We start from the raw sequence: 15,479 nt of genomic DNA on the forward strand, positions 1-15,479 counted from the left end.
AATATATCTGGCTCTATTTACTCTTAGATTCGAAAAAGCTAATTAGCATCAAAGTACAGTTGAAGTCGGAAGTTTACATACACTTAGGTTGGAGTCATTAAAGCTTGTTTTTCAACCACTCCACAATTGTCTTGTTAACAAACTATGAGTTTTGGCAAGTCGGTTAGGACATCTACTTTGTGCATGACATAAGTCATTTTTCCAACAATTGTTTACAGACAGATTATTTCACTTATAATTCACTGTACCCCAATTACAGTGGGTCAGAAGTTTACATACACTAAGTTGACTGTGGCTTTAAACAGCTTGGAAAATTCCCGATACTTATGTCATGACTATAGAAGCTAGAGGAAACGGGTACAAAAGTATCTATATCCACAGTAAAATGAGTCCTATATCGACATAACCTGAGAGGCCGCTCAGTAAGGAAGAAGCCACTGCTCCAAAACTGCCATAAGAAAGATAGACTATGGTTTGCAACTGCACATGGGGACAAAGATCGTACTTTTTGGAGAAATGTCCTCTGATCCGATGAAACAAAAAATAGAACTGTTTGGCCATAACCATCGTTATGTTTGGAGGAAAAAGGGAGAGGCTTGCAAGCCGAAGAACACCATCACAACCGTGAAGCACGGGGTGGCACCATCATGTTGTGAGGGTGCTTTGCTGCAGGATGGACTGATACTCTTCCCCAAATAGATGTCATCATGAGGAAAGAAAATGATGTGGATATATTGAAGAAACATCTCAAGGCATCAGTCAGGAAGTTAAAGCTTGGTCGCAATTGGGTCTTCCAAATGGACAATGACCCCAAGCATACTTCCAAAGTTGTGGCGAAATGACTTAAGGACAACAAAATCAAGGTATTGGACTGGCCATCACAAAGCCATGACCACAATCCCATAGAAAATTTGTGGGCAGAACTGAAAAAGTGTCTGCAAACAAGGAGGCCTACAAACCTGACTCAGTTACACCAGCTCTGTCAGGAGGAATGGGCCAAAATTCACCCAACTTATTGTGGGAAGCTTGTGGAAGGCTACCCGAAACGTTTGACCCAAGTTAAACAATTTAAAGGCAATGCTACCAAATACGAACTAATTGAGTGTATGTAAACTTCTGACCCACTGAGAATATGATGAAAGAAATAAAAGCATAAATAAATCATTCTCTCTACTATTATTATGACATGAATACTAGGCTACCCTTATTTTACCAGAACCTTTTCTCGTTCAGCCTATTTAATACCCTCAAAGCCAGATTAACTCATTGCAGAATGTATCCACAATCATATTTATTTGACAAGAATGCACCTATGTAACAGTATAAATGTTGACCGTCCCCTCGCCGGGCGCGAACCAGGGACCCTCTGCACACATCAACAGTCACCCTCGAAGCATCGTTACCCATCGCTCCACAAAAGCCTCGGACCTTGCAGAGCAAGGGGAACCACTACTTCAAGGTCTCAGAGCAAGTGACGTCTCCGATTGAAACGCTATTCAGTTGACAGTGAGAGGACATTTCTTTTTTTGCTGAGTTTATTTACACACCCTCCCCCTCCATAAAATGAACTCTAAATGGATTATTACCACTATAAAGAACTAACTGTAGCAACCCTGTGTTTACAAACGTGGATATCGGCTTTACCTTTTCAGGCTGGTTTTGTGATACAGTCAATGCCACACATGGCTACGGGTCAGAAGGTTGAGGGTTCGCCGACCACCACGAGCAAGCTCACTCTCCCTACCTGTTTTATTACACTAAGATCAGAGCCGGCTGCAGACAATGATCAGCTTGTGGGAAATAAGATTTTCAGCATTTTGATGCTATATTTACAGTGCCTTGCGAAAGTATTCGGCCCCCTTGAACTTTGCGACCTTTTGCCAGATTTCAGGCTTCAAACATAAAGATATAAAACTGTATTTTTTTGTGAAGAATCAACAACAAGTGGGACACAATCATGAAGTGGAACGACATTTATTGGATATTTCAAACTTTTTTAACAAATCAAAAACTGAAAAATTGGACGTGCAAAATTATTCAGCCCCCTTAAGTTAATACTTTGTAGCGCCACCTTTTGCTGCGATTACAGCTGTAAGTCGCTTGGGGTATGTCTCTATCAGTTTTGCACATCGAGAGACTGACATTTTTTCCCATTTCTCCTTGCAAAACAGCTTGAGCTCAGTGAGGTTGGATGGAGAGCATTTGTGAACAGCAGTTTTCAGTTCTTTCCACAGATTCTCGATTGGATTCAGGTCTGGACTTTGACTTGGCCATTCTAACACCTGGATATGTTTTTTTTTAACCATTCCATTGTAGATTTTGCTTTGTGTTTTGGATCATTGTCTTGTTGGAAGACAAATCTCCATCCCAGTCTCAGGTCTTTTGCAGACTCCATCAGGTTTTCTTCCAGAATGGTCCTGTATTTGGCTCCATCCATCTTCCCATCAATTTTAACCATCTTCCCTGTCCCTGCTGAAGAAAAGCAGGCCCAAACCATGATGCTGCCACCACCATGTTTGACAGTGGGGATGGTGTGAGCTGTGTTGCTTTTACGCCAAACATAACGTTTTGCATTGTTGCCAAAAAGTTCAATTTTGGTTTTATCTGACCAGAGCACCTTATTCCACATGTTTGGTGTGTCTCCCAGGTGGCTTGTGGCAAACTTTAAACTACACTTTTTATGGATATCTTTAAGAAATTGCTTTCTTCTTGCCACTCTTCCATAAAGGCCTGATTTGTGCAATATACGACTGATTGTTGTCCTATGGACAGAGTCTCCCACCTCAGCTGTAGATCTCTGCAGTTCATCCAGAGTGATCATGGGCCTCTTGGCTGCATCTCTGATCAGTCTTCTCCTTGTATGAGCTGAAAGTTTAGAGGGACGGCCAGGTCTTGGTAGATTTGCAGTGGTCTGATACTCCTTCCATTTCAATATTATCGCTTGCACAGTGCTCCTTGGGATGTTTAAAGCTTGGGAAATCTTTTTGTATCCAAATCCGGCTTTAAACTTCTTCACAACAGTATCTCGAACCTGCCTGGTGTGTTCCTTGTTCTTCATGATGCTCTCTACGCTTTTGACGGACCTCTGAGACTATCACAGTGCAGGTGCATTTATACGGAGACTTGATTACACACAGGTGGATTGTATTTATCTTCATTAGTCATTTAGGTCAACATTGGATCATTCAGAGATCCTCACTGAACTTCTGGAGAGAGTTTGCTGCACTGAAAGTAAAGGGGCTGAATAATTTTGCACCCCCAATTTTTCAGTTTTTGATTTGTTAAAAAAGTTTGAAATATCCAATAAATGTCGTTCCACTTCATGATTGTGTCCCACTTGTTGTTGATTCTTCACAAAAAAATACAGTTTTATATCTTTATGTTTGAAGCCTGAAATGTGGCAAAAGGTCGCAAAGTTCAAGGGGGCCGAATACTTTCGCAAGGCACTGTATAATTATATAAAATATTTGCAATGAATTTTCATTGTGACTAGTTGTCTTTAGGTCACATAAAAGGTCATATTTAATACATGAAATGGAAAATACTTAGGCTATTGAAGTGTTAGGTTCTAGGTCGAAGAATAGCTGCTCGGAAAGGAGTCAGAACAAGTCTTAATCTTTTTTAAATAACTGCTGGGAGGATAGGCCTATGTGGCCATACTATACAGGACAATTTGGGGGAATGATGATCGACAACAGACAGCCAGGGCCTGAAATTGACTTTTTGGTCCACCAGCGAATGTGACAGTTTAACAATCTACTAGCCACTCAGATTTTTACCAGCCAAAATATATTTATGCCATAATTACACCTGCCTGTGAGAGAGAATCTGACTGGTAGCCAATATGTCTCTAGCAACCGAGCTTGTGAACAAAACAATTTAAATAGCCAAGGAACACAAGGACAAAGTCTCACTTTAGTTTACTTTTGAGTAAATTAGATCAACTTTTATGCCTGTGCACAGCGTTTCTAAAAATGAATCTTACTTCAGCACTTCAATCACAGTGCGCACAGCTCCCAAGCCAGGCAGTGTTGCGCAGAGGTGGGATATTATAGGATTCGTAGTTCTTTGTGTGATTAGCTCAAATCTTACTCGCAAATGCCCAAATCTACCTGCATTTGGCGGGTGGCGGATGTTAATTTTAGGCCCTGCAGACAGCACATCAGTATCAGAAGTAAAAAATACAACCAGACTGGCCTGCGACTGCGTCTTTCTATAAACTGTAGAGTAGACCCACAATCGATCCAAATGGAATGGAACATTCAAATAACAATGCTTTTGTGCCATTATTCAAATGACATGTTTAATGTAGTTTAGAGCCTAGAGATGAATTGTACTCAATTGTTCATTGGAATGTGGCTAGTCTGGGTAGGATCATTTTATTGTCCCTAAACAAGATCAATAGGGGAGCTTTTTGAGCTGCCTATCAGCTCTATCTTGTGAATTTATATTGAAAATTGGTGCAGATTTGAATGATTTTATGTGTGGTATGATTGTTAGTTAACCTATTGCAGATCTGGACAAATGATCCAACTACCACTATTGTCACTATGGATAGAGGGCAGGATAGACAATTGACTGGTAGACTACATTGACCTGTGGTATAGTAAGCACATAGAAAAGGGGGGGGGGGGCTTGTGTCCCTCGATGTCATTCCATCTCAGTTACAACATTAAAATCGTGGTCATCTTGTGTCTGTGAATCACAGCATGAAAGACGAGTGATCACAACATTAAAGACGATGAGTGATCACAGCAATAAAGACGATGAGTGATCACAACATTAAAGACGATGAATGATCACAACATTAAAGACGATGAGTGATCACAACATGAAAGACGATGGGTGATCACAGAATTAAAGACAATGAGTGATCACAACATGAAAGACAATGAGTGATCACAGCATTAAAGACAATGAGTGATCACAACATTAAAGAAGATGAGTGATCACAGCATTAAAGACGAGTGATCACAACATTAAAGATGAGTGATCACAGCATTAAAGACGATGAGTGATCACAGCATTAAAGACGATGAGTGATCACAGCATTAAAGACGATGAGTGATCACAGCATTAAAGACGATGTGTGATCACAACATGAAAGATCACAACATTAAAGACGATAAGTGATCACAGCATTAAAGATGAGTGATCACAGCATTTCCACCAGTTGAGACATACACAATACAACTTAAGCATTGAGGACAGAATTTGGTTGACAACATGATGGTTTACACTATGTCAACTATGTGTAAATGATGGAAGAATCTTAACCCACCTGTAGGTCCATTGAAGTGTGTGTGGTCACTTAGGCCTGAGCATCAACCAGTACTGGGACCAGTGGAGACTGGAGATGCTTGCTCTCTAAGTGCTGCTTGAATGTCTAAATGTCATGTACAAAATGGAGGAAGTTAATCTGTGGTTTAGATTGAATTCAAAGTTGACACAAATTATAAACAAAGCAATACGATGTAACCAATGAATATACATATAAAAGACTGTACCACACATGCCAGTACAACAGCCTACACATAGAGAGGAACCTAAAGGCACATACAGTACCAACCAAAAATACTCACCCAACAGTCAGGGCATGTGTGGACCACTGCTGCTATGACTGTAGTCTTCTGGTCCGCAGCTGCTCCCTTCTTCACAGCAGCCACGTTTAGCAGTCTCAACTTGAGAGTGGTGCATGCGTTATATATCAATACCATTGAAATGGTTTGTCAGATGACGCAAATGCTAAACTACAGGACTGTTTTGCTAGCACAGACTGGAATATATTCCAGGATTCATATGATGGCATTGAGGAGTATACTATCAGTCACCTTCATCAATAAGTACATCAATGACATTGTCCCCATAGTGACCGTATGTACGTACAGTGTATTCGGAAAGTATTCAGACCGCTTGACTTTTTCCACATTTTGTTATGTTACAGCCTTATTCTAAAATGGATACAAATATTTTTTTGCCTCGTCAATCTACACACGATAGCCCATAATGAAAAAGCGGAAACAGTTTTTCAGAAATGTTTGTAAATGTATTGAAAAAAACAAAAACAGAAATAGCTTATTTACATAAGTTTTCAGACCCTTTGCTATGAGACTCAACATTGTGCATCCTGTTTCCATTGATCATCCTTGAGATGTTTCTACAACTTGATTGGACTCCAACTGTGGTAAAAACAATTGACTGGACATGATTTGAAAAGGCACAAACCTGTCTATATAAGGTCCCACAGTTGACAGTGCATGTTAGAGCAAAAACCAAGCCATGAGGTCAAAGGAATTGTCAGTAGAGCTCCAAGACAGGATTGTGTCGAGGCACAGATCTGGGGAAGGGTAACAAAACATTTCTGCGATCATTCTGAAATGGAAGAAGTTTTGAACCACCAAGACTCTTCCTAGAGATGGCCGCCCAGCCAAACTGAACAATCGGGGGAGAAGGGCCTTGGTCAGGGAGGTGACCAAGTTCCGCTGCGGAGATGGGAGAGCCTTCCAGAAGGACAATCTTCTCATTGACTCGGTACCGGTACGCCCTGTATATATAGCCTCGTTATTGTTATTTTGTTGTATTATTAAATATTTTATTAACTCTTATTTTTACTTAAAACTGCATTGTTGGTTAAGGACTCATAAGGAAGAATTTCATGGTGTTTGGCGAATGTGACAAATAAAGTGTTATTTTATTTGGTTAGAAATTTGGCATCAATAACATGACAGTAATTTTACCCAAAAACAAATGTGTGAATACCAATTAATTTAAAATCCACCATATCAGGAATGACTAAATAAGGTTACATAACCTTGCCTACTAGCTATAACAGTAACAGCAAATGGACCAATGTCTTCCCGCAGTAAAGTAAGCACACTGTTGACTTGAGAGGATGCTAATCAATCCATCTCTGAAACCTCTCGGAAAGCCAGACCAAAATAATACAGCTAGCTAGGGTAGCTACAAGTCAATTAGTACTTGAATTAGGCTACCCACCCCTCACCCACAGATACAAGCAAACATTATCTAGAATGCTAGCTTCACCATCTAAGTTAGATAGCTAGTTAACTATCAAGTTAAACTGTTGGTTTATTAAAGCCAAAGAAAGCTAAACAAATGTGTATGAATTTCACATGCATTTAAATGGCTAGATAAAAAGACTGCTAATGTAGCCATCTAGCCAGGATAATGTTGCTAACTACCCCATTCATAGACCCTAACTGCTTTAGCGTCTGTTGACGATAGTGTCTTCTGGTTGGGTGAGTTTTGTTAAGATCCCTAAAGCACGTTCTGAACGTTAAAGCATATCGCTTGGAGTGCGGGTTTGGAAACATACGGATTGTATTTTTCATATTAGCTAGAAATATATATGTATATGTATATGGTGGTAGTCATGTAGTCAAGTTATGTTTGGCGTAAAAGCAACACCTCATCACCCTGAACACACCATCCCCACTGTCAAACATGGTGGTGGCAGCATCATGGTTTGGGCCTGCTTTTCTTCAGCAGGGACAGGGAAGATGGTTAAAATTGATGGGAAGATGGATGGAGCCAAATACAGGACCATTCTGGAAGAAAACCTGATGGAGTCTGCAAAAGACCTGAGACTGGGACGGAGATTTGTCTTCCAACAAGACAATGATCCAAAACATAAAGCAAAATCTACAATGGAATGGTTCAAAAATAAACATATCCAGGTGTTAGAATGGCCAAGTCAAAGTCCAGACCTGAATCCAATCGAGAATCTGTGGAAAGAACTGAAAACTGCTGTTCACAAATGCTCTCCATCCAACCTCACTGAGCTCGAGCTTTTTTGCAAGGAGGAATGGGAAAAAATGTCAGTCTCTCGATGTGCAAAACTGATAGAGACATACCCCAAGCGACTTACAGCTGTAATCGCAGCAAAAGGTGGCGCTACAAAGTATTAACTTAAGGGGGCTGAATAATTTTGCACGCCCAATGTCGTTCCACTTCATGATTGTGTCCCACTTGTTGTTGATTCTTCACAAAAAAATACAGTTTTATATCTTTATGTTTGAAGCCTGAAATGTGGCAAAAGGTTGCAAAGTTCAAGGGGGCCGAATACTTTCGCAAGGCACTGTATATATATATATATATATATATATAAAAAAAAAAATATATATATATATATATATATATATATATATATATATATATATATATATATATATATATATATATATATATATATATTTAAGTTTCAATTGCTACACACCTTTACAGTGCCTTCAGAAAGTATTCACACCACCTTGACTTTTTCCACATTTTGTTGTGTTACAGCCTGGATTAAAAATTTATCAAATTGGTCACTGATTTTTGGTCACACAACACCCAACAATGTCAAAGTGGAATTATGTTTTTCAAAATGTTTACAATTCAATTATAAAACTAATATAAGTATTCAACCCCTATGCTATGGCAAGCCCAAATAAGTTCAGGAGTGAAAATGTGCTTAAACCTCCTAGAGTCGATGTAAGCGCCCCGTGGAAATCTAATTAGCATAATAATTCAAATCCCCATCAAAATCCATCTGTTTAAACTAGAGATATCTGTTTTTCTGCATGTGCTGTGTCTCAATCCACCGCATCCTCTACGACCCCCAAAAGTGTCACAGGACTCGTCTGATGTCAGTACCGCCGATCTGCCAGGTTCTGTCTGTAGCGTCCAAACATTTTGGGCTACACAATGAAGGCACACTGAAGGTAGCCAAGTGACAGTTTAAAAAATGAATGGTGGTATACACTGAGTATACCTAACATTAGGAACACCTTCCTAATATTGATTTGCACCTCTTTTGCCTTCAGAACAGCTTCAATCCATCGGGGCATTGACTCTACAAGGTGTCGAAAGCATTCCACAGGGATGCTGGCCCATGTGGACTCCAATGCTTCCCACAGTTGTGTCAAATTGGCTGGATGTCCTTCAGGTGGTGGACCATTCTTGATACAGTATATATTGGAAACTGTTGAGCGTGAAAAACCCAGCAGCGTTTCAGTTCTTGACACAAGCTTGTGCACCTGGCATCTACTACCATACCCTGTTCAAAGGCACTTCAATATTTTGTCTGGCCCATTCACCCTCTGAATGGCAGACGTACACAGTTTATGTCTCAATTGTCTTCAGGCTTAAAAATCCCTCTTTAACCTGTTTCCTCCCCTTCATCTACCCTCATTGAAGTGGATTTAACCCCCTAGAGTTGATTGAGTCGATTAAAAAATAAAAATGTGTCAGTTTAAGCTAGAGATATGTTTTCTTGCATTGGATGCGTCTCAATCCACCGCATGTGCCAGTGTGGCACTTCCACATCAGAGTTGAAAGGTGGCAGAGTTAGAGCGGTGTTTGTCAGACCATGAGACATTCCGAAATTGGTCTCCTCATGAAAATATCTGTAGTGTCCGAACGGTTTGTCCACTCTATGGAAAGGGGAGACACTCACGAACACAATGGTGGTCTCCGTTTTGCTCTACCACCCCAATGGTGGTCTCCGTTTTGCTCTACGACCCCCAATGGTGGTCTCTGTTTTGCTCTACGACCCGAAAAATGTCAGGGGAATCTTCTGTAGTCGGTATCATCGATGTTCCAACTTCTCTTTGTAGCGTCCGAACCGTTTCGGCTACAAACTAATGTGTCACAGGACTCATCTGAAGGTAACCGGTACGGTATTTTAAAAATGAATGGAAGTATGAAGGTAGTTGTGTGTCTACCCCAAAAAAACAGGTTAAATATGTCTAAAAAATGCATGGTCTCCCTCTGTAGCCCACACATACAATTGTCTGTAAGGTCCCTCAGTTGAGCAATGCATTTCAAACACAGATTAAACCAGAAAGACCAAGGAGGTTTTCAAATGCCGAGCAAAGAAGGGCACCTATTGGTAGACAAGTAAAAAAATAAATACAAAAATATCCCTTTAAGCATGGGGAAGTTGTTCAATTACACTTTGGTTGGTGTATCAATACACCCAGTCACTACAAAGATACAGGCATCCTTCCTAACTCTGGTGACTTTAAAACAGTTATAGAGTTGAATGGCTGTGATAGGAATAAACTGAGGATGGATCAACAACATTGTAGTTACTCCACAATATTAACCTAATTGACAGGGTGAAAAGAAGGTAGCTTGTACAGTATACAAATATTCCATAACTTGCATCCTGTTTGCAATAAGGCACTGATGCAATATTGCAAAAATGTGACAAAGCAATTAACTTTTTGTCCTGAATACAAAGTGTTATGTTTGGGGCAAATCCAATACAACACATTACTGAGTACCGTACCACTCTCCATATTTTCAAGCATAGTGGTGGCTGCATCTTGTTATGAGTATGCTTGTAATCGTTAGGGATTGTTGCGTTTTTCAGGGTAAAAATGAAACAGAATGGAGCTAAGCACAGGCAAAATCCTAGAGGATTCAGTCTGCTCTCCAGCAGACACTGGGAAATGAATTCACCTTTCAGCAAGACAATAACCTAAAGCACATGGCCAAATCTACACTGAAGTTGCTTACCACAAAGACCGTGAAAGTTCCTGAGTGGCCAAGTTACAGTTTTGACTTAAATCTACTTGAAAGTCTATGGCAAGACCTGAAAATGATTGTCTAGCAATGATCAACAACAAATTTAACTTAGCTTGAATCATTTTTTTAATAATATCGGGCAAATGTTGTGCAGGTGTGAAAATCTCTTAGCGACTTACCCAGAAAGACTCACAACTGTAATCGCAGCTGAAGGTTCTTCAACAAATAATTGACTCAGGGCTGTGAATTATTATGTAATTAAGATATTTCTGTATTTAATTTTCAATAAATTGGCAAATTTTTCTAAAAACATGTTTTCTCTTCATCATTATAGTGTATTGTGTGTAGATGGGTGAGAAAACCAAAAGTTATCCATTTTGAATTCAGGCTGTAACACAACAAAATGTGTAATAAGTCAAGGGGTATGAATACTTTCTGAAGGCACTGTATAGGGTTAGGTTTAGTGTTCCCACACAGCTGTATCTCCATGTTACATCATTTGTTTACGGAAGACCTAGGCGGCCACTAGTGTTAATTTGCTATCCAGCGTGCTCAGAACACCTGTGTGTAAGCATAACTGGGGAGGAAGTGCAGTTTGTTAACTGGAGGCACACACAGCATGTGGATCTGTGCAAAACTGCTACAGTAACTATGCATTTTTATTTGAAAGATTATTTCTCGCTGATATGAAAGATAAGGTAGACATCAGCATATGTTTTTTTTTAACGGTTTAAAAACAATTATTATTGCTGTTTATAAACTTTAAAACACAGCATCATAATTGTAGTTCACATGGAGCTAACAGTGGGTGAATGTAATCACTAAAAACCCTACATACGGAGAATACATGTTTTTGAGAGCTAGTGGCTAACTAGCTAGCTAGATGACAGGTATTGTGTACATTTAAATCTTGCCCAAGACAGATTTCAGAATCGTCTATTTAAACCAATTTAGACAATTTATTAATTACTAAGTGTAGCTAACATCAGATAGTTCATCCAGATATTCTTACCTTTGCCTGTATTTGGCAAACTTGTCAAATCAAATCACATTTTATTGGTCACATACACGTGATTATGTCACACAGCCTGGAGTGGTGGGTGCGGAGTCAAGCGCAGAGAGCAGAGGATAATGGGGTAAACCTGACTTTATTGCGGCATCCAACACAAACGCCCAAAACAACAGGCGAATATCAAAAAAGTGTCCAGCCCAAAACAGGGCACAAAAAGACAGGGAACACTACACGCAACAACCTCGACTAACAGATAACAAGCCGGCACAAAAACAGGTGGGCCAAACAGGCTTAAATAGTCCTGAATCAAAACTAAAACAAGAGACAGGTGCAACCAATAAGACATAACAAACAGAAAAGGAAAAGGGGATGATCGGTGGCAGCTAGTAGATCGGCAACGACGACCACCGAGAGCCGCCAGAACAGGCAGGGGAGCCCCCTTCGGTAGGAGTCGTGACAAATTAGCAGAAGTTGTTGAGGGTGTAGCGAAATGCTTGTGCTTCTAGCTCCGTCAGTGCAGTAATATCTAACAAGTAATATCTAACAAATTACACAACATATACCCAATACACACAAATTAATTAAGACTATATACATATGGACGAGCAATGTCAGAGCGGAACGGACAAAGATACAGTGAATAATATAGAATATAGTAAATACATATGAGATGAGTAATGCAAGATATGTAAACATTATTAACTGAATGAGATACCATAGAATAGCATAGGAAACAGTATATACATATGAGATGAGTAATGCCAGATATGTAAACTGTAATGAGGTGCGTACTGGCGGCAGAGAAGTCAGGCGCAGGAGAGCGAAAACTGATTTACAATGGTGTCGTTTAATATCCATAAACCACCGTCAACAAGACAATACATGAAATGGGTGAAACAAAAACCCGGTAATACCAGCATACCGTGCACAGGCACTACCAGAAACAATTACGTACAAGGACAGGGGCCCCCTCGATGGAACCTCCCACACATCAGACTCCTGGAGCGGGCCAGCCACCTCCGGCCTGAGGAGAGACACATGGAACGAGTGGTTAATACAGTAATCGGGTGGGAGCTGTAACCTATAACAAACCTCGTTCTCTCTCCTCAGGACTTTAAATGGCCCAAACTACCGGCAGGGCAGGCGGAGGGGCAGGTTTCGGTTTGATGGCCAGACCCAGTCCCCCGGTGCAACCACCTCACTGCGGTGGCGATCTGCATTCTCCTTTTGGCGCATCACGGCCTGCTGAAGGTGAACACGGACAGCTTCCCATGTCTCCTCCGTGTGCCTGAACCAGTCGTCCACCGCAGGAACCTCGTCTGACTCTGATGCCAAGGCGCCAGAACCGGCTGGTAACCCAGTATGCACTGGAAGGGAGAGAGGTTAGTGGAGGAGTGGCGAAGCGAGTTCTGTGCCATCTCGGCCCAGGGCATGAACGCCACCCACTCCCCCGGCTGGTCCTGGCAATAGGACCGCAGAAACCTGCCCACATCCTGGTTCACTCTCTCCACCTGCCCATTACTCTCGGGGTGAAACCCTGAAGTAAGGCTGATCGAGACCACCAGACGTTCCATGAACGCCTTCCAGACCATAGACGTGAACTGGGGACCCCGATCAGACACTATATCCTCAGGCACCCCGTAGTGCCAGAAGACGTGTGTAAACAAGGCCTCTGCAGTCTGTAGGGCTGTAGAGAGACCAGGCAGAGGGAGGAGATGACAGGACTTAGAGAAACGATCCACAACGACCAGGATCGCGGTGTTACACTGTGGAAGATCCGTCAGAAAATCCACCGACAGGTGCGACCAAAGCCGCTGTGGAATGGGTAAGGGGTGTAGCTTACCTCTGGGCAGGTGCCGAGGAGCCTTACACTGGGCGCACACCAGGCAGGAGGAAACATAAACCCTCATGTCCTTAGCCAAGGTAGGCCACCAGTACCTCCCGCTCAAGTCCACGATCATCTCTTTTGTTTTGTTGACGTTGAGTGAGAGGTACCACACTCCCAGAGCCCTCACCTCCTCTATGTAGGCTGTCTCGTCATCGTTAGTAATCAAGCCTACTACTGTTGTGTTGTCCGCAAACTTGATGATTCAGTTGGAGGCGTGCTTGGCCACGCAGTCATGGGTGAACAGAGAGTACAGGAAGGGACTGAGCACACACCCTTGTGTGTTGAGGATCAGCAGAGTGGAGGTGATGCTTCCTACCTTCACCACCTGGGGGCAGCCCGTCAGGAAGTCCAGGACCCAGTTGCACAGGGCGGTGTTCAGACCCAGGGCCTCACGCATAATGATGAGCTTGGAGGGTAGTATGGTGTTGTCCAGATCATCATGGCCCTGGTGCGTGACGTGAAGCTTGTGACAGGCATTTGTAGTTCTGTATGATAGCCATATTAGCAGCTATTTAGCATTTCATTTTTGGGAGGTAAATACAGGCAAATACATCATGCCAGGGTAAGCCTACATGAAACACAGACCTTATTTTAAGTGTTGCTAAAATCCCCAATGGAAAAAATGAATGCTAGAAAAATTATTGCAACCATTTCCGTGTTTGGCTAGGTTTTATGGGTATTATGACTCATACTGTGGTACCACAGCGTTTCTAACCCCTACTGTAATGCCTTTGGTGATATTCTATAAATGATTCACAGACAGTGCTGACATCATCTTGCGTGGACTTACCGTTTGTTGTGATCTTGCTGCAAGTCTCTCTTTCAGGACATCCGCCTCTCTGCAAACTGTTCTTAAGGTCTTGGACCTCTGGTCAGATCGTCCATTCTTTTGTTAGTTGAGTCCACCAGTATTTGAACAAAGCTCTTGAAGCTATTTTCCTGTTTCTGTAACAATTGCTTTTGACATATTTTTGTTGATTTAAAAGATCATGCACCTGTGACAGCAAAACACTGTCCTCTCCATTATTCCAACCCTCTTTAGCTTTAGTATAGTATCAAAGTAGGCTAACGCTGGTACTCCACAAAATTCCAGCCAGCACAACTCACAGGGCCGATGGAAACAACAACAAACAAACAATCCTGCAAGAGTTACTTTTCAAAAAAGGAGAAATTGAATATTTAAAGAGGACTTGGGTTAGAGAGGCCTATGCTGCCATCTACTGTAGTAACAGCAGAGGTGTAGGCATCCTGATAAATAAGAATACACCCCTTTCCCTTATATCCCAGCACACTGTGTCACTCCCTGACCTTAGTTATCTTTGTTTTCTTTATTATTTTGGTTAGGTCAGGGTGTGACGAGGGTGATATATGTGTTTTTTCCTGTCTAGGATTTTTGTATGTTTATGGGGTTGTTTCTAGTCTAGGTGTTTTTATGTCTATGGTTGCCTAGATTGGTTCTCAATCAGAGGCAGCTGTTTATCGTTGTCTCTGATTGGGGACCATATTTAGGTAGCCATTTTCCTTGGGTATTTTGTGGGTTATTGTCTATGTATAGTTAGCCTGTGTCTGCACTCGGTTTATTATAGCCTCACGGTTGTTTTTGTAAGTTTGTTAAGTGTTCTTCACGCTGCGTTCTTCACTCTGCCCTTTGGTCTCCTTACGGCAAACGTGACACACTGACCAAGAAGGCAGTTTTCTAATGTTGAATTGTACCTTACATGGTGAACAATGTACATTGATTTCATTGTATATTCCACCAGGGGCACATCTGGTGTTTTTAGACAGAATTCAAGCTATATTAGATCAAATACAGAAAGGTACTATTATTTTAGCAGGTGAACTAAATCATACATTCGATAAGATTGACAGATTCAAGGAACCTCCAAAGAAGCTGAAAAATGCCATGTCTACAAATAATTTACAGGACACCTGGAGACTACTACTCCCAACTACAAAAGACTACTTATTTTTTCTCAATTCAGAAAAGCTATTCAAGAATTCACTACATTTTTAAAAATTTTAAATGCTCAACAATTTACTGGGTTA

Source organism: Oncorhynchus mykiss, chromosome 20 (assembly GCF_013265735.2).
Source record: "Oncorhynchus mykiss isolate Arlee chromosome 20, USDA_OmykA_1.1, whole genome shotgun sequence".
NCBI lineage: Eukaryota > Metazoa > Chordata > Actinopteri > Salmoniformes > Salmonidae > Oncorhynchus > Oncorhynchus mykiss.